Genomic DNA, 20860 nt, shown 5'->3' with positions numbered 1-20860 from the left:
AAACGGATCTTTCGTCTAGCGAGGGGTTGTGTATGATTATTAAGTACGGAGCTATTGCATCAGCATACTCTGAAAAGAACCTAATTGGTATACGGTCTGGACCAAAAGACTCGTTTTTATTAAGTGATTTAAGTTGCTTCACTACTCCGAGGATATTTACTTCTACGTTATTCATGTTGGCAGCTGTTCTTGATTCGAATTCTGTAATATTTACTTCTTCTTTTCTGGTGAAGGGATTTCGGAAGACTGTGTTTAGTAACTCTGCTTTAATATAGATGAACTATCTACGTATATAATTAAGTTTGTACGGAATCCTCACAGCTGTAAACATACTCGCAATTGCCGGTTTTTAATTTTAATTTTTTGAAGTAATTAGTCCTATGACCTACGATGCTGACACATTTCCGGATGAACAAGCACCAGTTAGTTACTAATCAGCATTCCGGCCTTATGAGCCACTCTTTGGTGACGTGAGGCATTTTCATAGCCTGGCAGTCTCGTTACTGGGTTGTGGTTCTGACGGCATGAGAGCAGTATACCGCTCACCCGGCCGTCGTCGGTTTCCCAAAGCTTTGAGCTGCTATTTCTCTTTTCAACTAACACCTCCACTGGCCTCACTATACTACCTGCCAGCCCCTCACTACGATATCTCCGAACCGCGGCAAAACTCGATAGTGGCGCCGCCCTCTCCCTCCCGCGAGCATTTGAGATAGGACGTCAAAACGTTTAAAAAATCGATATTTCAAAAATATATTCATTTTGAAGCGCACATCTTTCTGTCGCGTTTGAAATTTAAAGTATACAGGATGGTCCATTGATCGTGACCGGGCCAAGTATCTCACGAAATAAGAGTCAAACGAAAAAACTACAAAGAACGAAACTTGTCTAGCTTTAAGGGGAAAACCAGATGGCGCTATGATTGGCCCGCTAGATGGCGCTGCCGTAGGTCAAACGGATATCAACTGCGTTTTTTAAAATAGGAACCCCCATTTTTATTACATATTCGTGTAGTACGTAAAGAAATATGAATGATTTAGTTGGGCCACTTCTTTCGGTTTGTGATAGATGGCGCTGTAATAGTCAAAAATATATGGCTCACAATTTTAGACGAACGGTTGGTAATAGGTAGGTTTTTTAAATTAAAATACAGAACGTAAGTACGTTTGAACATTTTATTTCGGTTGTTCCAATGTGATACATGTACCTTTGTGAACTTATCATTTCTGACAACGCATTCTGTTACAGCGTGATTACCTGTAAATACCACATTAATGCAATAAATGCTCAAAATGACGTCCGTCAACCTCAGTACATTTGGCAATACGTGTAACGACATTCCTGTCAAGAGCGAGTAGTTCGCCTTCCGTAATATTCGCACATGCATTGACAATGCGCTGACGCATGTTGTCAGGTGTTGTCGGTGGATCACGATAGCAAATATCCTTCAACTTTCCCCACAGAAAGAAATCCGGAGACGTCAGGTCCGGTGAACGTGCGGGCCATGGTGTGGTGCTTCGATGACCAATCCACCTGTCATGAAATATGCTATTCAATACCGCTTCAACCGCACGCGAGCTATGTGCCGGACATCCATCATGTTGGAAGTACATCACCATTCTGTCATGCAGTGAAACATGTTGTAGTAACATCGGTAGAACATTACGTAGGAAATCAGCATACATTGCACCATTTAGATTCCCATCGACAAAATGGGGGCCAATTATCCTTCCTCCCATAATGCCGCACGATACATCCCGTAATTTCTCTTGTGCCCAGTGGCGGAACTGTACACGACGTTCAAAGTCGTCGTCATCCAATTCCTGGTGCATAGAAATATGGTACGGGTGCAATCGATGTTGATGTAGCATTCTCAACACCGACGTTTTTGAGATTACCGATTCTTGCGCAATTTGTCTGCTACTGATGTGCGGATTAGCTGCGACAGCAGCTAAAACACCTACTTGGGCATCATCCTTTGTTGCAGGTCGTGGCTGACGTTTCACGTGTGGCTGAACACTTCCGGTTTCCTTAAATAACTTAACTATACGGCGAACGGTCCGGACACTTGGATTATGTCGTCCAGGATACCGAGCAGCATACATAACACACGCCCGTTGGGCATTTTGATCACAACAGCCATACATCAACACGATATCGACCTTTTCCGCAATTGGTAAACGGTCCATTTTAACACGGGTAATGTATCACGAAGCAAATACCGTCCGCACTGGCGGAATGTTAAGTGATACCACGTACTTATACGTTTGTGACTATTACAGCGCCATCTGTCAGAAAGCGTTCGTGAGATATTTGGCCCAGTGACAATCAATGGACTACTCTGTATATGTTCGAGGAAATGTAAGACATGTTATTTGGGCTTAAGTCTACCAACGTGCAGTGTCACGCCTCTTCGCACAACATTCTTCTATCGCACGCCACTGTATTTCACTCTGTGGAATTCAAACGTGTAGATTTGGTAATGGAAGCCATCAAATCCATATTCAGGAGAGAGGAAATTAAAATGTCCTGTGGTGCCTGTCCTGCTCCCAGTCGGCCAGTCCACTGGACCTGACGGGATACCAATTCGATTCTACACAGAGTACGCGAAAGAACTTGCCCCCCTTCTAACAGCCGTGTACCGCAAGTCTCTAGAGGAACAGAAGGTTCCAAATGATTGGAAAAGAGCACAGGTAGTCCCAGTCTTCAAGAAGGGTCGTCGAGCAGATGCGCAAAACTATAGACCTATCTCTCTGACGTCGATCTGTTGTAGAATTTTAGAACATGTCTTTTGCTCGAGTATCATGTCGTTTTTGGAAACTCAGAATCTACTATGTAGGAATCAACATGGATTCCGGAAACAGCGATCGTGTGAAACCCAACTCGCTTTATTTGTTCATGAAACCCAGAAAATATTAGATACAGGCTCCCAGGTAGATGCCATTTTCCTTGACTTCCGGAAGGCGTTCGATACAGTTCCGCACTGTCGCCTGATAAACAAAGTAAGAGCCTACGGAATATCAGAACAGCTGTGTGGCTGGATTGAAGAGTTTTTAGCAAACAGAACACAGCATGTTGTTCTCAATGGAGAGACATCTACAGACGTTAAAGTAACCTCTGGCGTGCCGCAGGGGAGTGTTGTGGGACCATTGCTTTTCACAATATATATAAATGACCTAGTAGATAGTGTCGGAAGTTCCATGCGGCTTTTCGCGGATGATGCTGTAGTATACAGAGAAGTTGCAGCATTAGAAAATTGTAGCGAAATGCAGGAAGATCTGCAGCGGATAGGCACTTGGTGCAGGGAGTGGCAACTGACCCTTAACATAGACAAATGTAATGTATTGCGAATACATAGAAAGAAGGATCCTTTATTGTATGATTATATGATAGCGGAACAAACACTGGTAGCAGTTACTTCTGTAAAATATCTGGGAGTATGCGTGCGGAACGATTTGAAGTGGAATGATCATATAAAATTAATTGTTGGTAAGGCGGGTACCAGGTTGAGATTCATTGGGAGAGTCCTTAGAAAATGTAGTCCATCAACAAAGGAGGTGGCTTACAAAACACTCGTTCGACCTATACTTGAGTATTGCTCATCAGTGTGGGATCCGTACCAGATCGGGTTGACGGAGGAGATAGAGAAGATCCAAAGAAGAGCGGCGCGTTTCGTCACAGGGTTATTTGGTAACCGTGATAGCGTTACGGAGATGTTTAACAAACTCAAGTGGCAGACTCTGCAAGAGAGGCGCTCTGCATCGCGGTGTAGCTTGCTCGCCAGGTTTCGAGAGGGTGCGTTTCTGGATGAGGTATCGAATATATTGCTTCCCCCTACTTATACCTCCCGAGGAGATCACGAATGTAAAATTAGAGAGATTAGAGCGCGCACAGAGGCTTTCAGACAGTCGTTCTTCCCGCGAACCATACGCGATTGGAACAGGAAAGGGAGATAATGACAGTGGCACGTAAAGTGCCCTCCGCCACACACCGTTGGGTGGCTTGCGGAGTATAAATGTAGATGTAGATGTAGATGTAGATGACATCCTAGCCCTTAAAAAAAATCTCACAATTAATATTGGGTGGGATTATTTGTGACCTGGAGAATAAGAACTCTTCAGAAAATTTGCGCCCTTTATTGATTATTGGATAATAACTTTTTCTTTTGTGTGACATAAAATTAAAAAGAGACAAGCAAGACGGTACACATTTCTTCAAACCTTAGGTCCCAGCAGTTTTTTTCTCTCTATTCTTGCTACAGCTTTACTCGGCGCGCTTTCCTTTCTGTGAAACAATCTATTACCTCATCAAAGTTCGTCAAACTTTTTGTTACATTAAAAATCAAAATGTCGTTGTCTAATGCTGAAAAAGCCGTCAATACGAATAGTACCCAAGACGGGTGGTGTTTTTCGATTTGATTACGTCTATTTTGTATTTGTCTGATAGATAAAATGAAATAGGCCTTTCCAATATTGCAGCAAGACTGTTTTAGCACAAATGGTCATTTTTGTCTACCTCATTTACTTGAATAGCACGACAGAATGTAATTCAAGCAGTACCAATATAAAATGCCTTTTACGCATTTCATTCATACGCTCCATTTTCTGAAACACGAGACCGAAGAGTAGTAGTTGTAGTAGTAGTGGTTGTATGAAATTTTTATATAAATTTGGAATCGTCATACTTTTCCATATAATTTGTGTGATGTACCTGTTTCTTCTCCTTCGCCGGCCGGTGTGGCCGTGCGGTTCTAGGCGCTTCAGTCTGGAACCGCGAGACCGCTACGGTCGCAGGTTCGAATCCTGCCTCGTGCATGGATGTGTGTGATGTCCTTACGTTAGTTAGGTTTAAGTAGTTCTAAGCTCTAGGGGACTGATGACCTCAGATGTTAAGCCCCATAGTGCTCAGAGCCATTTTCTTCTCCTTCCTCGTCCTAACAAATAATCTTGTTATCACTAATTCTGTAACTATTGCTGCCATTGTGAAAACTTATTCTCCTGTATATTTCACTAACTCTGCCAGAATCACCGGTTCAGTTATTCCCCGTTTATTCTCCGGTTTGGCGTTGTTAGGCGTTCGTGGAACGCGTTTTCCACGCTTTTCCGAGAACAGAACTTAAAGCGGCTGCTAAGCGGGAACTGTACAACTAGTCCTTAGTAATGTAGCGATCTGGCAAAAATTTTTGTCAGATTTTCATTTTCTTGGATACACCGAGAAGATAATATGTAATCTTTCTTACCTGTTATTCCTGTTTGTCGTTCATTTCCACACTGGTAGTCTGAATCTATGGACTTCTCTAATAACTATAACAGTGCTGATCATTCGCACAGCTAATCAACCGCAAAAACAAACAGCGATTGGCATTCACCCGTTTGGGTTTATTCGGGCTCAGATCGTGTACTCGTGTAGCCCCGTCCCCTCCTGTCATTGGGAATTTTTTTTAGTTCTAGATGCGGCGGGGATTCCCCTGGTAGTGACATCACGCACACTATGCACGAACTCAAAAATCAGCTTATGATTCGTTCAGAAATCAACTCAGAACGTGTTCAAAAATGTTCAAAAACCAACTGGGATGTGTTTCAAACTCATATGAATAATCGATAGACTAACGTGCACTGGATGCTAGGCGCTTTGTGAAGCAAGATTATTTTTCTTCAAGAATATGAATTTGACGCCCCCCGAAATTGCCGCCCGGGGCAGATACCACAGGGCATGGATGCTCCGACACTTCAGCGGGCCATGCAGAATTCGTGTGCGCCACATCATCGCCAATGATAGCAAACATATCGAACATGTCATAACTTAAATCCGAATATCTGTAGTGCCCTTTACATGCTGGTTAAAGTGCCTGCACCCTGTAGTTTGTAACTAATTTATGTATTTTTATATAGTTCAATAATTGTCGCCCTATATATATGACGAAATGTTCACAGGCGAATCTCTCCTTGCCGGCCGTTGTGGCCGAGCGGTTCTGGGCGCTACAGTCTGGAACCGTGCGACCACTACGGTCGCAGCTTCGAATCCTGCCTCGGGCATGGATGTGTGTGATGTCCTTAGGTTAGTTAGGTTTAAGTAGTTCTAAGTTCTAAGGGACTGATGACCTCAGATGTTAAGTTCCATAGTGCTCAGAGCCATTTGAACCATTTGAATCTCTGCTTAAATAAACCACTCACAAGGCCCAAACTTTCACAAAACACTCAACACTGTAGTCGCTTTTTATCAACTATACGAGAATCGATCAAACGCGCGGACTTCTTCATTTTGGTACAAATTCGATCAGTGGAATTTAACATTGGTGTTTACCAGAAAGTCGCTTTCGAGCGACTATACTCATAGATCTGAGGCACAAAGCCCTACTCAAACGCACGGGAAACGCTAAATTCCTATTGGCTAGTATTTTAAGCAGCCCATCAGATCATCTCGAGCACTTCTATACTCGCGGTGTTTCTAATATCAGGCTATCACATTACTCTAGACATTAGACAAGAAATTTCGCGATTCCGAAACTAAATAAAATTTAAAGAAAAACTACGATTCCTTTCCACAGATAAATTCCTATTAAATTTAATACTCGAAGCATCTTCTGGATGCATTTTACAAAATCAAGCTTACTCGGCCGTGCGTCATAAATTCCCGTATTGCACACTAACTTTCTCACACGTAGTCTTAATACAATATCATACTCTCACATTACGTGTGTCCTCCATTCACTATCTCAATCCCTCCAAAACACTCACCCAACCAAAACACGATGAAATAATAATTTTCCAAAGTACTTTTAACTACGTCAGAAATCTGTGGTAATGAAACTAAAGAAAATTCCAGAAAATTAGTTTATATGGGGCTATCCTCTTGGCTGTAGTTTCCATTGATACTATAGATGAATACATTACAATCCCTAACTCGGTTTCACAAAGCCAGCAGGGTTATTATGTGTTTTAGGTAAAAATTTCTATCTTCGAAAGTATTGAATATATTGATTATGAAATTTCAACAGAATGATAGTGTTATCCATAGAATTTGATATACTAAGTATCAAAAAGATCGATTAATATTTAGTAGTACTTCTTGAGATTCATAGAGAGAATGTGAAACGTATTGCATGCACTATTAGTCAAGTACGCCGCTCTACCAGCGTAGTAACCAGCGTCAGCTATGAGAGCGAGAATACCAAAATTTGCTCTCCTCCCGGGGCCACAGCAAGCTGCGCGTTCAATGGAAGAAGACAACTCGTAAGAATCTGCTACGTCACGCTCTGTTTGTTGTAGACTGCCAGCGCGTTCGTTTGTGTGGCGATACAATCGCAAATGTTGCTGTTACTGGAGCGGCAGTGCTTGTGGAATGTGCAGTTCCCAATGAACAAAAATTGAGCAGCCGAGATGACCTTCATCGATGTACTGAAAAAAAAGAGAAGAGAAACTCGAATTATTTATGTATTTTTTATTTTAAAATCACATTATGGCATCACGAAACCCATTCTGTGTTCATTTTTTCGTCTTTTCATTTCTAATCTCTCCTTCTGCGTTTCCCATAATACGTGTTACTGCAAAATATATTGCGTTATTCCGTCGTCTTCTGGATCGACTTGCCGTACATACTCTACAAGAGTTAACACATGAGCATCAACTAAACAGCGCCCGAAGACACATTCTGCCATTTGCCATCTTTCGTCCAATATGCTAATTGTTGCCTGGTGGATTAAATTACTGACCTGGTGCAATCAGGTTATGTTCTGCCGATGAAATCAACCGCGACGAGATTGCTTCCCTACAAGAAAAAGAATGAAGATTGGTGTTCTGAGCTCTGTCCGTGACATCGTCTTTAATAACAAGAGTCGCTTCCTTGAAGTTTGTGAAAAATAGTTGCCACAGAGTTCGTAATCGTGAATATGCGCAATAGCTTTGAGGCAAGACAACGATTACCCGGGAGCTACAACAAAGACGAAACATTTGTAGCAGAAAAGTAGTATCAAACGAAGTGTGGATCCGCCACTATGGGGAGCCAGCATTAAAATACCACAGTATGCGGCGGCACCGAACGGGATAGCCAACAAAGAATAAATTCAAAAGTCAGTTTTGTACGGAATGGGTGAGGTTAAGTCTTTCCTGGCTCTCAACAGACCCTGTTGTTGAACATTACCTGTAAGAGGGGCGCACGATCAATAGAGCGAAATGATGTGATATGTTGGCCAACAAACTAAAGATAGCAGTATGCACGAAACGTTGATTTCCAATAATTAAAAAATTAAAAAAGTGGATTGTTATTGTGCATTAAGTTCACTTTTACACATGCCATACCATGGAAACCATACCCCATTGGATTTTGGGAAGCTGGAACAACCTGACTTCGATCCTGGTCCATCCACTTCCACCTACCGCCTGTTACCACCTGCGTTTGTACGGCCAGAAAATTGCAAATGAGCATGGATTAAAAATAAGTTCACCATGCTAAACTCAGCTCGCTCTCTTCACACACAACATTCTCCGTGCCGTAGGTAGAACAAACTTCAGTCGGTGTTCTAGTTTTCCGAAAATCCTTTAATTCACTACCACATTTTCGCCCTCTGGGGGAAAACATCTTGCATGAGAGATAACCAAACAAATTTGCGACAGCATCGAAAATTTCCTGACAAGTAGGACTCAGCAGTATGGAGAGCCATCTACGCACACTGAAGTCACACAATCTAGTATGTCACAGGGGCGTCTATTAGGACCGCCGCAGTTGATGTTGTGCAGGATGATTCCGTGATGTTATTACAGATTTTCAGGGATCATGGAGCAGCGTAACTGTACCAATTTAAGGTAAGGAACAAAAATTTTATAAGCGAAACTCGTTCCGATGCCTTTGATAGTGGACTTCTTCTACTGCCAGATCGTTGCTTTCAATATTTTTGGAGGAAGAAGAAGTAATTATCTACTGGACGTGGTCTCTGAAGTGCATACCTTAACAGCTACGAGCATTTGTTCATCTTTGCTAGTGTGAAATACTTCTATTATACTGAACAAGTCTTCATAGCTCTTAAGCTATGCTCTTTAGCGCACATGTTAACTGGGCATTTTTTTCTTGTTTTGGTCCATGCTACCTCGTTCCAAAATATGGAATGCAAAGAGCTGGCAATAGAAGAATGGTTCAAATGGCTCTGAGCACTATGGGACTTAACAAATGGTTCAAATGGCTCTGAGCACTATGGAACTTAACATCTGAGGTCATCAGTCCCCTAGAACTTAGAACTACTTAAACCTAACTAACCTAAGGACATCACACACATCCATGCCCGAGGCGGGATTCGAAACTGCGACCGTAGCAGTCGCGCGGTTCCGGACTGAAGCGCCTAGAACCGCATGGCCACCGCGGCCGGCATTCTGGAATCACCTTGTACATTAATGACATTGCGGATAGTGTTAATTGAAAAATCGGACTTTTCCCAGGGGAAATTCTATTCCTATAGAATTGCAGTAATATCCAGTTAGAGCTCGAGAAAATATCGGACAGGTGAAAAGACTGGCACCTAGTACAGTCTTGTTATTCGAGAAACATAAAATCTTGGTATCCTTCAAATACAGGCTTAATGAAGCACAACTGAAACAGTCTCGTCATGCAAAAATTCGGTATTAAGAATTAGCAGACATATGGAGTGGAACAAGAATATATGATCATTTGTAGGCAAATGAATGGCAGCGTATTATACAGTGGTTGGCTATTGGGAAATTGCAGTTCGTCCGAAAAAGAAGTTACATACAAAACGCTTCTGGCGCCCATGCTTTACTACTGCTGTAGTGTATGGGATCAGGTGATGCTAACAGACGACATCGAGGATATACGGAGATGGGTGTTGTGAATGGTCATACGCATATTTGAGTGGCAGGAGAACATTACTGGAACGCAGACGCTCAAAGAAATACCCGAAGAACTCGCAAGAACGTGGTGACAAAAGTCCAAGTACCAAGTGTGCGAGAGGAAACTGGGAATATTCTTCAGTCCAGGGCGTATATGTCTTGTAGTGATTCATCATCATCATCAGTTTTCTGCTGTATTAGCAGGTCCTTTGCGTCTACATTTTATGCGATTCATTGCTTCCTTCTTAAGGCTGCTGTATGTTGTACCGTCCATCATATCATCCAGTATCTGAAATCTCTTACTTCCTCGCTTCCTTTTCCCTTCTACATATCCCTCTAAAACTGTTTTTATCTGTCCGTCATTCTTTCTTAATATATGCTCAATCCAATTTCTTTTTCTTCTTTTTATTACATCTAATAACTGTCTTTTATCTCCCACTCTTCTCAGTACCTCTTCATTTTTTACTCTGTTCATCCAACTTATTATTTCCACCCTCCGTCATGTCCACATCTCAAAAGCCTCCAGACTTTCTCTGTCTTTCTTTCTCAAAGTCCATGTTTCAGCGCCATACTGAAGCACACTCCATACAAAACGTTTTATGAGTCTTCTCTGTCCAAACTGCTGCAGAAAATTCTCCTTTTCTTGTAAAATGCCTCTTTTGCAATTGCTATCCTTATTTTAATTTCTGTGCTGCACTTCCAGTCGGTGTCTATCGTGCTTCCAAGATAATTAAAATTTTGCACCTGTTCTAATATTTCTCCATTCAGCATAACTTTTATTTCTTTATTTCCTCCTAGTGCCAATATTTTTGTTTTCGTGGGGTGTATTTTCATTTCATAATTTTTTCCGTTAGCTTCAATGGTGTCCACTAAATCCTTTAATTCTTTTTCCCCTGTGGCTAGAAGGAGCATGTTGTCAGCAAACCTCAAACGCTCTATTCTTCTTCCTCCAATTTCCACTCCTTTGTCATCTAATGAGCATTGGTCAATCATATTTTCCAAGTAGAGGTTGAAAAGGGTAGGTGATAGACAGCGTCCTTGTCTCACTCCGCCGGCCAGTTTGGCCGAGCGGTTCTAGGCGCTTCAGTCTGGAACCGCGCGTCCGCTACGGTCGCAGGTTCGAATCCTGCCTCGGGCATGGATGTGTGTGATGTCCTTAGGTTAGTTAGGTTTAAGTAGTTCTAAGTTCTAGGGGACTGATGACCTCAGATGTTAAGTCCCATAGTGCTCAGCGCCACTTGCTCAGCGCCACTTGTCTCACTCCTTTTCCTAGTTCGATCCAGTTTGTACTTTCTCCTCTCACTTTAACGGAGGCATGGAATTGTTGGACTCCTTTCAGTTTTTCACTCATAACTCGAAACCGATATATCCTACAGAAAATTTCCAAAATACCAAAATGAAAGATCATAAAAATGAGCGTAGAATGACATTGTAAAAAGTTAAAGTCGGTTCAGCGATTTAGCCACAATCTATCGCCAAAGGTCGGCACTCTTCCCCGAAACGCAGAAAAACATAAAAAGATAAATATGTCGTAAATGAACGTAAATACAGAACAATAATGGCTTAAAGAATGTTGGCAAAAAGTTTCTCTCTCGTCAGTTTTATATTGTGGTTAAAGAATTTTTCCATTAATGAAACCTTTCAGTTGATACGTTTATTTAATTTTTAATTCCATTTGTTATCATCTTGGACTGACATGATACTTAATTAATATTAATACATAGAGCTAACTGCCTAGGTACGTAGGTACCTCACTAAAACTAAGTTGTACTTATATTTGAATATTTGTACGAATTTCGATGATTTGGGGCTTAGAAATGACTTCGAAAAGAAGTGTTAGCTGGAACTTACCGTTTCGAATGCTTTCACGTTTTCATTTGTACCCTCGCAAAAGAGTGAGTGCATTTTAAAATATAAGAGCTCTTTTGTCGCCGAATTTGATGCTCTAAAATTTTCATAAACCACACTTTTCATTTGGAGTAACCGATTTTGAGTTAAAAGCGTTGGAAAATAAGCATAACTCACTTTTCCGCCAAGACGGGAAAAATTGCTGATCTTTGACGGTAGATTGTACTAAATGCTGAAGCGATCTTAACTTTTAAGTAGGTTGTTCTACGCACAATTTTATACTCTTTTTCATTTTGGAGATTTGGAAATTTTCTGTAGGCTGTGTCTTTTTAAGTTATGAGCGAAAAACTGAAAAAGGCTAACAATTTCATGGTTTTTCGGCCCTCAAAAGTTTAGCACAAGCCTGAAGCAGTCCCAGACTCATGTAACTATTATCTGAGATGCTTAACGTTCATTAAAATTATTTCCAGCTTGTGCCTGTGCATTGGCCACCACGACTTTTTTTCGTGCTAACCGCGCGCCATTCGCAACTACAATAGGGAAGGTGGGTGGTAGCATTGTCCGCCATATATCATATGGAGGCTTCCGGAGTATAGACTGAGGTCATAAAAGTCATTTGATAGCTCCTAATATCGTGTCGGAGCTCCTTTTGCGCGGCATAGTTCAGAATTCGATATGGTACGGAATCCACCAGTCCTTAGAAGTACCCTGCGGAAATACTGAACCATGCTGCCTTATAGCCGTCCATCACTGCGAATGTGTTGCCGGTGCAGGATTTTGTACACGAACTGATCTCGCGATTATGTCCCACGAATGTTTAATGGGATTATTGTCGGGCGGACTGGGTGACCAAATCATTCGCTCAAATTGTCAAGAATCTTCTTCAAACCAATCGCGAACAATTGTGGCCGGGTGGCACGGCGCATTGTCATCCATATAAATTCATCGTTGTTTACTGAAAAAAGTCTCTAGGTAGTCGAACGTAACCATTTCCAGTCGACGATCGGTTCAGTTGGACCGGAGGACCCAGGCCATTCCACGTAAACACAACCCACACCATTATGGAGCCACAACCAACTTCCACAGTGGCTTGTTGACAACTTGGATCCATAGCCTTGAGGGGTCTGCACAACACTCGAACCCTACCCTCAGCTCTTACCAACTGAAACCGGATCTGAATAAGTCAAGGTTTTCCAGTCGTCTAGGGTCACGAGCCCAGGAGAGGCGCTGCAGGCGATGTTTTGCTGTTAGCAAAAGCACTCAGCCAGTCGTCTGCTGCCGTAGCCCATTAACCCCTAACTTTGCGGCACTTTCCTGACGTATACATTCGCCGCACGTCCCACACTAATTTCTGTGGTTATCCCACGCAGTGTTACTAGTCTGTCAGCACTGATAACTCTACGAAAACGCGGCTGCTCTTAGTCGTTAAGTGAAGGCCGTCGGCGACTGCTTTGTCCGTGTTGAGAGGTAAAGCCTGAAATCTGATATTTTCGGCACACTCTTGACACTACGGATCTCGGAATATTGAATTCCCTAACGATCTCCGGAATGTAATGTCAATGCGTCTAGCTGCAACTACCATTCCGCATTCAAAGTCTGTTAATTCCCTAGTTCCATAATCAAGTAGTAAACGTTTCCACATTAAACACCTGAGTAGAAATGATAGCTCCGCCAATGCACTGTCCTTTTCTACCTTGTGTCTGCACTACTACTGCCATCTATATACATGCATATCGTTGTCCCATGAGTTTTGTCACGTCAGTGTAGGTGTAGACGGAGACGACGAGATGTCGCCAGATTTTTTTCCACAGGCGGTCATTGAGTCAGGGGTAAGTAGGATGGACCAAATGCGGATATCTTGTAAGATGGCAAGAACTATGCCCCTTACATGAAGTCATTAAAGATCACCTAACACACGTTGAGCGAACAGTAGAGCTGAACAAAAATGACTGACAAGGCACAACGCATCTTGTAGAGGGTATAGTATGGACGTATTGGAATAATTAATGTTGGGTGATGGTTTTAAAGTAATTCACATGACATGAAAACTTTGTGGAAATGCGTTGATTTACTGGAGGCTAGTTTATCCCAGGGAAGTATACAGAGTTGACCATGCCTGGCTGGGGAGCGGCGAAGGGAAGCGACAATAGGCAGCTTAGGGCGGCTCAAGCTCTGAGAAAGTGGTAACAGGGTGCAGCCTCCAGTTGCCTTAAGATCAGTGATAGTGAGTGGGTGGTTGACCCCATGCTGTTGTACCGGGAAGCAGACAGAGAACTTGTACGCCTGTTGATAAATATCCGTCATCCTGTTTTCAGTGAAACATGCGAGTAAGCCGTGCAAAGCTATGGTGGAGCGGTCAACAGAGGCCAAAATATGTGTGTTCGTGACTATAGCAACTTCACGCTGAATTCACAGTCCACAGAGTCTGAAGTAAATCAGGTGAAGAGCGACAGAATGAAATATGCCAGCCTCCGATGGGAACATAGGACCAAGGAATTTGAAGTACTCTCCTGGGAGTCAGAATTCCGGAAAAATTGGTGTTTTGTGCAGACGCTAATCTTGATGGGTGGCCTGGGAGGAGCTAAATAGCAGATGTTGAGAGGAAGGGAAATTTTGTGGGAAATTTGTTCACTTTCCAGAGCAGGCATTGGTCGGCGCTGGGAAGCGATGCATAATTAACACGACTTGCGCTGCAATTGGCGCAAGTGATTTTGCTGGAGGGGAAACCGAGGCGAAGAGCAGGCTGTGAGAAGTCTCCGTAGTAGTCTTCCATTCCCAGCTTGCCTAGAGTGCGGACGTTACATTATTTACTCAGCTTGCCTGAGAAGGAGTGAGCATCTCTGCAGTTTAGGGCTTAGCAAATGGAACGATTGAAGTTGGACATTGGAAGTTTTGGTTCAGTATGTACTGAGCAAGATAGCTAAGAGTGAATAGACGAGTGCAGCCTTGCAGCACTACGAGGTCGGCTGACGTCCACACAACGACGACGCTCCGCCACACTGTATTCGGTGATATTGCGCCCACTCCGGCCACTGCTTAATTTGTTGGATCACGTTGGCAAAGTTTCCACAAGGGTTTCGCGGGCAGTGTATTGTAGAATTCTTCTTGCACTGCGCATTACGCCTGGGTCAGTTGATAGGAATTACTTTTGAGTTATCGCGCTTTACTCCACGCAAACGCAATTTATTACCACTGCCTGATAGGAGAGTCTCGTAATGTGATGATTGAAGGTCTTGAGTTAAAATAAATTTGTGCTAATCGACTGCATCTGTTTTCAATCAAGTAGTTGAAATCCCAAGTCACTTTCTTAATTAATTTTATGTTCAACATTTGCATCTGGTGTTCAATAGCTGAATATAACATCAATGTGCACCCCTTTTTAATTAAAAGTGACCAATTCTGAATCAATTAATGTCAACACTGCCACCGCAGTTCAATCAGGAGTCACAGGGCCTTATTACTTTTTTCGCGTTATCCTATAATGCGGCAGTTTTACACTCTCTGTTGATCTGTTAGTCAATTAGCTGGGATGAGCACACGCCAAAACCAGATAAGTGACGGGTGGGGTGTTACAATCTACACTCTGCAACCAACCTGTCAGTGTTTGTTGACGGGTACTTCGAGTATCACTGTCCCCCTCCCTCCACCCACCCACCCCCCAAACACACGCACAAATTATTTTTTGCCATCGTCAACGGCGATCAGGTAAGGCTACTGTGGTGGGTCCTCTGATCCGACAAGGCATTTTCGTGAGGCGTATGTGGGAGGAGGTAACGCGTTGCCCGATAGTGATTTTGCAGAGTATAGGAGGAGGATGTAGATGTATAAGATTCGGGAAGTAAATGGCTGTACTACCAAAGAATCAACTTGTTCTCGGATGTAATGTATGAGTACACATTTAAAAAATACGGTGAAAAATATACGGTAACTAGAAAAATGACCTGTGTGCACAGTGTGGTCCATAGGTTTGCGACCTTCGCATTAACTCCGTTTTTCGGACGACAACTTGGAGAAATATACACTCCTGGAAATGGAAAAAAGAACACATTGACACCGGTGTGTCAGACCCACCATACTTGCTCCGGACACTGCGAGAGGGCTGTACAAGCAATGATCACACGCACGGCACAGCGGACACACCAGGAACCGCGGTGTTGGCCGTCGAATGGCGCTAGCTGCGCAGCATTTGTGCACCGCCGCCGTCAGTGTCAGCCAGTTTGCCATGGCATACGGACCTCCATCGCATTCTTTAACACTGGTAGCATGCCGCGACAGCGTGGACGTGAACCGTATGTGCAGTTGACGGACTTTGAGCGAGGGCGTATAGTGGGCATGCGGGAGGCCGGGTGGACGTACCGCCGAATTGCCCAACACGTGGGGCGTGAGGTCTCCACAGTACATCGATGTTGTCGCCAGTGGTCGGCGGAAGGTGCACGTGCCCGTCGACCTGGGACCGGACCGCAGTGATGCACGGATGCACGCCAAGACCGTAGGATCCTACGCAGTGCCGTAGGGGACCGCACCGCCACTTCCCAGCAAATTAGGGACACTGTTGCTCCTGGGGTATCGGCGAGGACCATTCGCAACCGTCTCCATGAAGCTGGGCTACGGTCCCGCACACCGTTAGGCCGTCTTCCGCTCACGCCCCAACATCGTGCAGCCCGCCTCCAGTGGTGTCGCGACAGGCGTGAATGCAGGGACGAATGGAGACGTGTCGTCTTCAGCGATGAGAGTCGCTTCTGCCTTGGTGCCAATGATGGTCGTATGCGTGTTTGGCGCCATGCAGGTGAGCGCCACAATCAGGACTGCATACGACCGAGGCACACAGGGCCAACACCCGGCATCATGGTGTGGGGAGCGATCTCCTACACTGGCCGTACACCACTGGTGATCGTCGAGGGGACACTGAATAGTGCACGGTACATCCAAACCGTCATCGAACCCATCGTTCTACCATTCCTACACCGGCAAGGGAACTTGCTGTTCCAACAGGACAATGCACATCCGCATGTATCCCGTGCCACCCAACGTGCTCTAGAAGGTGTAAGTCAACTACCCTGGCCAGCAAGATCTCCGGATCTGTCCCCCATTGAGCATGTTTGGGACTGGATGAAGCGTCGTCTCACGCGGTCTGCACGTCCAGCACGAACGCTGGTCCAACTGAGGCGCCAGGTGGAAATGGCATGGCAAGCCGTTCTACAGGACTACATCCAGCATCTCTACGATCGTCTCCATGGGAGAATAGCAGCCTGCATTGCTGCAAAAGGTGGATATACACTGTACTAGTGCCGACATTGTGCATGCTCTGTTGACTGTGTCTATGTGCCTGTGGTTCTGTCAGTGTGATCATGTGATGTATCTGACCCCAGGAATGTGTCAATAAAGTTTCCCCTTCCTGGGACAATGAATTCACGGTGTTCTTATTTCAATTTCCAGGAGTGTATATGTGTGTGTGTGTGTGTGTGTGTGTGTGTGTGTGTGTGTGTGTGTGTATCAGACTGGAGAGATGGGAGATAAGGTGATACAGGTGGTAGCAATTGAACTTTGACTCAAGACGCTTTTTCCGCGACAAAGGTTTTGAGCCGATTCAGAAGTCGCACAGTGGATGAACACGGACATGGTGATACAAATGTCTTCGTGCCGGCTGAGGGACAGTGAAGGATGGCGAACGCGTTGGTAGGCTGACAGTAGGCTGGACAAGCGAGACCACTGTAACTATCGCTAAATAGAAAAAAATAGTTAATGTAGGAACCTTTCGCTTTGACGCCACTTCGACGGTTCTCGTGTCATTTTAGTCGCTTATTCTATAGACTAACTTCTTATTTGTCTTCACGAAAGGAAGAAAAAAGGAAGATTACAGGTTGACGCCCCGTCAAAGCTTGATCATTAGGGATGGTTGGTGTCAGAAGTCTGCGGTGACCCTTTTCTACACTTCTTCACCTTATAGAAGTCTAAGGCGGTTAACAAGGATCGAATTTTTGTTCTGTTTTAACAACAAAACCTTTTATTCTTACCTTTAAAAAGTATACATAGTTGCAAATAACAAGTTGTAACGGGACATCTTCCTCTAGCATTGCTTTTCCTTAACAGTAGTTGCCGATACCAGTATTATTATTCGAATTTTGGATACGTCAACATTACCACAGTGCTTTTCTGAAAACTTTCATATAATTTTATACACAGTATGCTATATTTCAAGCTAAAACTTACAAAAAGGATTTAGTTTATTAAAAAGTTTTTTTTTCGATGTTACAATCGATAAATACTTCTGAATGTCGAGTTAAAATTATTTTTTCAGTAACATTTGAAACTGCGAAATATTTGCGCACTTAAAATTTCTATTATTAACTACGCAATCCTGCACTCTTTACTATATATCTGGATTCCTTTATTATATAATAACCGGAATTAAAAATGTGACAGAAACTAGTAGAAACTGATTTGTTAAGAAAAATTGTAAACCTTTTGGAATATTGTTATTTCTCCAGACTGTGGGAGTTCTAAGTATGCTTCTGATGTGATCGGACGTATTTTTGTTATTTTGTGCGAACAATATAATTTCGGATTTGTTAATGTGAAAAATCATATACTAAAATGTGAGGAAATATATTAACGTAAAAAGAAAAGTTCTGCTACAACAATTTTCAAAATTATTTATTCCAATCCAACTGTGAGGAACTAAAATGTGACATTTTCAGCTTCAACAATCAGACCCCTAGACAAGAAGAACTGGAGCCAACTGTACACGAAACACTAAGTAAACTAGAAAGGTGAATCAGTTGTTTTGATTTGTATGTCGAGGCGATTTTGTTCAGTTAGTGTGTACCATAATCGTTCATTTTCACTGTTTTTTGCGGCGTATGAAACACTATTTTGGTATCACTTTTTGAGACAATACAATTTTTGTGAGTACTTGATTGATCTTGTTCGCGTGCTAAAACAAAGACAAAACGAAACATTCACACATGTAAAGAAAAATTGGAAACATTTTGAGAGAAATTTCGGGAGTACTATGTAACAAAATCATTTAGCGTTACTTACATAATAAGTACACCTGTAAACAAAATAACATTTTTTTTTTTTGCATGGTATCGCTTTAGAGTAGATGAAAATGGCTAGAGAAGAAATACACGGTCCAGTGCCGTTAACGTAACCACCCCCTATGTTCGACGTCAACGTGCAATAACCACTGCCAGACCGCAGGTGGCAGCACTAGCAGTGGAGGGCGTATAAAGCGTGTCGGGGAGACGCAGGAGCATGAGACACTCGAACAATCCTTTCATCCTCACTCTGGGAAACTACGGTCACAACCATAGGTGGAAGCACAAGCGGCCAAAGACACTGCTAGCTAGGGTATAGCCACCTATGGTAAACTAACATATACAAACAAGCGACAAACGTCGGCAAGCCCCTGCATATCAGCAACACTAACTGGTAATTACCAGCTGCTATTAGACCCAACCGCCGGCCGTGCGGTTCTAGGCGCTTCATTCTGGAACCGCGTGGCCGCTACGGTCGCAGGTTCGAATCCTGCCTCAGGCATGGATGTGTGTGATGTCCTTAGGTTAGTTAGGTTTAAGTAGTTCTAAGTTCTAGGGGACTGATGACCACTGCAGTTAAGTCCCATAGTGCTCAGAGCCATTTGAACCATTTTTTAGAGCGGACCAACAGGCCACAGCAGGGACACCGACGAGCTCGCCCACTGACGCACAAACAAACCGCCAACATTACCTTACACTGTGCATCTGATATATGACTTATCGGACACAAAAACGATAATAAACCTAACTGTTGCAGGTTGCTGCCGCTGAACGAGAGCTCTACACCGGCACCCAGCGCCAGCCTCCGAGCATCACAACCGCACAACGTCAAAGGTATCGACATGCATGATACCCACTACTAACAAAGCCTACCCTTGCACGACCTATTGCAGGCAGCAAGACATCCGCTACTGCTCTTACCACCCGACCTAACTATCGCAGAGGTTTTTTTCCCTTGGCTCTTGCCTCGGCACTTTTTTTCCTCTGCCCTTCAAACCGCTACCCTTCGTTCGACTTCGACCCAATCTATCACCAGATGAGCGCGTATTAATGGTTAACCTTAACCAGACGTACGCAAACATCGCAGTACCCACATCCTGCGACACCTCACTTTAGTGAATACTAACCCTTATGCAGAGATGGCAGTAGACCTATTGAGTTGGCCATCATGCCGATGTGGGCGTGGAGGGGCTCCACCTCTTATTGAAAAAAAAAACCGCAGAAAAGAGGGGAATGCTGCTGACGATCACGCCCAGAAGCTGCAGGCCCTGCAAAATCGAGCGCTGCGGCTTGCACTCCACGTGGATCGCAACTTCCCTTCTGCTATTGCACACCTGATGGCCGGAGTCCCGCGGCTACGAGAACGTTTCTGCGAGACGGCACAACTCTTCTATCAGAAGTCGCAAGTTTCGAACAATCCGAAAATGCGAGCGCTTGGGAGGAAAATTCACTTTCGAGCGTCACCCCGGTGGCCGGACCTCCTAGTCGAATGGTTCGGCTCGCCAGTGAAGGACTCCACTGACGGATCACCCAGAAGACAACCGTCCTACGACGTCCACATGTCTCTCCAACTCAGATGGTTCAAATGGCTCTGAGCACTACGGGACTTCACATCTGTGGTCATCAGTCCCCTAGAACATAGAACTACTTAAACCTAAGGACATCACACACATCCATGCCCGAGGCAGGATTCGAACCTGCGACTGTAGCAGTCCTGCGGTTCCGGACTGCAGCGCCTAGAACCGCACGGCCACCGCGGCCGGCTCCAACTCAGACTCAGGAGGAGAAGCCGCAAGCTGCAGGCCTATGGGGTATCGTCTCAGTTGTGCGACTGGATTCGTGATTTCCTATCAGGAAGGTCGCATTTCGTCGTAATAGACGGGAAATCATCGAGTAAAACTGAAGTGATATCAGGTGTTCCCCAGGGAAGCGTCCTGGGACCTCTGCTGTTCCTGATTTAAATAAATGACCTGGGTGACAATCTGAGCAGTTCTCTTAGGTTGTTCGCAGATGACGCTGTAATTTACCGTCTAGTAAGGTCATCCGAAGACCAGTATCAGTTGCAAAGCGATTTAGAAAAGATTGCTGTATGGTGTGGCAGGTGACGCTAAATAACGAAAAGTGTGAGGTGATCCACAT

At 43.9% G+C, this 20860-nt stretch overlaps 1 long non-coding RNA gene across 1 annotated transcript in view; it reads left to right on the top strand.

Annotated features, from left to right (window-relative positions):
• Positions 1 to 20860, top strand: part of LOC126175090 (uncharacterized) — a 163741-nt gene that overhangs the window by 5666 nt on the left and 137215 nt on the right. The window contains exon 2 of the long non-coding RNA XR_007535522.1: positions 19479 to 19555. This is a non-coding gene — a long non-coding RNA (uncharacterized LOC126175090). The remainder of the gene's footprint in view (positions 1 to 19478; positions 19556 to 20860) is intronic.

The sequence above is a fragment of the Schistocerca cancellata genome, chromosome 3 (assembly GCF_023864275.1).
Source record: "Schistocerca cancellata isolate TAMUIC-IGC-003103 chromosome 3, iqSchCanc2.1, whole genome shotgun sequence".
Classification (NCBI taxonomy): Eukaryota; Metazoa; Arthropoda; class Insecta; order Orthoptera; family Acrididae; genus Schistocerca; species Schistocerca cancellata.
This window is presented reverse-complemented; position numbering and strand designations above follow the sequence as displayed.